We start from the raw sequence: 2517 nt of genomic DNA, 5'->3' as shown, positions 1-2517 counted from the left end.
AATTGGGGGGGGGTATTTGTACTTTCCTGACTTGTTAGTGTCTCAAGAAATGAGATAGGCCTTCAGTACATCAGGTGTGATCAGATGTGATCAATTTTCAGAGATTGGCACCATAGTTTGTAGACTATATAACTTTCACAAAGACCAAATAATTTACACTAATTTGGGTTATTTTTACCAAAGATATGTAGCAGTATATATTTTGGCCAAAATCTATGAAGAAAAATTACTAATTTGCAAACTTTTATTACAGAAACAAAGAAAAAGGCATTTTTTTCACAAAATGTACGGTCTTTTTTATTTATAGCACAAAAAATAAAAAAACCCACTAGTGATTAAATACCACCAAAAGAAAGCTCTATTTGTGTGAAAAAAGGACACAAATTTCATATGGGTACAGTGTTGCATGACTGAGTAACTGTCATTCAAAGTGTGAGAGCGCTAAAAGCTGAAAATTGGTCTGGGCAGGAAGGGGGTGTAAGTGCACTGTATTGAGGTGGTTAAAAGTCAGCAGCTGCAGTATGTGCAGCTGTTGGCTTTTAATTTTTGCAGCGGTTGGCAGACCTCTGCTTTAAGACACGATTTTTGTGTTTGATATGAGGTTAATTGTTTGCAACATAACTGTATTAACCCAGACAAGTAATTGTTATGATCGATCCGTTATGACCACAGACACACATTGTCCTGCTGCTTTCTAGCCATTTACAACTCCCTCATGTAGGGGTAACAGTGTAATGTTTCCTACAAATTGTGTTGCAGAGCTGTGTTGGCCATTGTGTTCTGTTATCTATGGAAGCTGTGCCCCCACACACACACACACACACACACACACACAATCACACATGTTTTTCAGCATAGTTCTTTATGTTGGAGCAGATGACAGAGAAGGAGGATATGACTGAAGAGTGAGGAACTATTAATACAGTAGAGGAACCAGAGAACCAGCACTGCCTACTTCCCTATACTATATGCTGTAACTTAGATACTGTATATTTACATATCTTAACAGAGCAGAATACATGTATGTCTGCACAATGATGATCTGTGGGTGTTACTACATTATTGTTCATTGGTCCTAAAATCCTCCTAATAGAGACTACTGTATCTATAAACTCAGAATTCTGACTTTAAAACTCAGAATTCTAACTTTGAAACTCAGAATTCTTACTTTAAATGTTAGAATTCGGACTTTGAAACTCAGAATTCTGACTTTAAATTCTGACTTTGAAACTCAGAATTCTGACTTTGAATCTCAGAATTCTGACTTTGAAACTCTAATGCCGCGTACACACGGTCGGACTTTTCGTCTACAAAAGTCCGACAGCCTGTCCGACAGACTTCCGACGTACCTTCGGCGGACTTGCGGCAGACTTTCTTACGAACGGACTTGCACACACACGACCACACAAAAGTACGACAGCCTAGTACGCGGTGACGTACACCAAGTCCGACGAGACTATAAAACGGAAGTTCAATAGCCCGTACGACACCCTTTGGGCTCCTTCTGCTAATCTCGTGTTTATCTCGTGTTAGTAGAAGTTTGGTGAGAGACGATTCGCGCTTGTGAGACTCGTATTTTTCAGTTCGTTTTAACTGTTGTTCAGTCTGTGCTTGTGAGGTTTGTATCTGCTTTTCAGTGCGTTTGGTCAGTTGGCATTGAGAAATCTTTGTTTTATTGGCCGCTCGTTCCTGATTTTCAGGTCGTTCTTCACAGGCCTTGCTGTTCTTCAGTGCGTTCTGTTTAGTGCGTTCTGACCAGCCGACCGTTTTGAAGCCATGTTACCTGTACGTACTCGTCGTAGAGCTCGTGCATTGTATGTGCTTGGTGCTGTAGTTTATTCTTCAGCCCAAGACCAGTCCATGAACAGGGCGAGGAGGAGTTCATGGACCAAGAATTGGTTGCTTCAGCGTGACCAGTTCTGTCACATGCCTTTGCTCCGTGAGATCCGTGAGAATAATCCTGAGGATTTCAGGAACTTTCTCCGGATGACGGACCCCGTTTTTGACCGTTTGTTGGCTTTGCTGACCCCCTATATCAGCAGGCAGGATACCTGCATGAGGCAAGCCATCACTCCGGAGCAGAGGCTGGTCGCTACCTTGCGGTATTTGGCCACAGGGAGAAGCCTGCAGGACCTTAAGTTCTCGACAGGCATCTCCCCCCAGGCTCTGGGGATCATTATCCCAGAGACCTGTTCTGCCATCATACAGGTCCTGCAGAAGGACTATATTAAGGTAAGATATTTTTCTTTTATTAGCATCACATGTTCTTTTATGTAATCTTTGATAATGTGATGTATTTCTTGCTTCAAACACTACTTACCATCATTGCAATATAGTGTGAATGTCCCCTTTTTATCCTCACACATGCTGGAATTTTTTACTGTTATTTTTTGTCATGCATGTATATTTTCCTTCAATAACCTTCCCAGCATGAAGTGATGGGAACATATCCACCTAGTCTACTCATTTGGAATGTATTTTGTTTGAGTGTATTTAGTGTGCTGCTAATGAGCAATT

This window comes from Aquarana catesbeiana, linkage group LG05 (assembly GCF_042186555.1).
Source record: "Aquarana catesbeiana isolate 2022-GZ linkage group LG05, ASM4218655v1, whole genome shotgun sequence".
Lineage (NCBI taxonomy): Eukaryota > Metazoa > Chordata > Amphibia > Anura > Ranidae > Aquarana > Aquarana catesbeiana.
Note: the sequence above shows the minus strand (reverse complement) of the source record.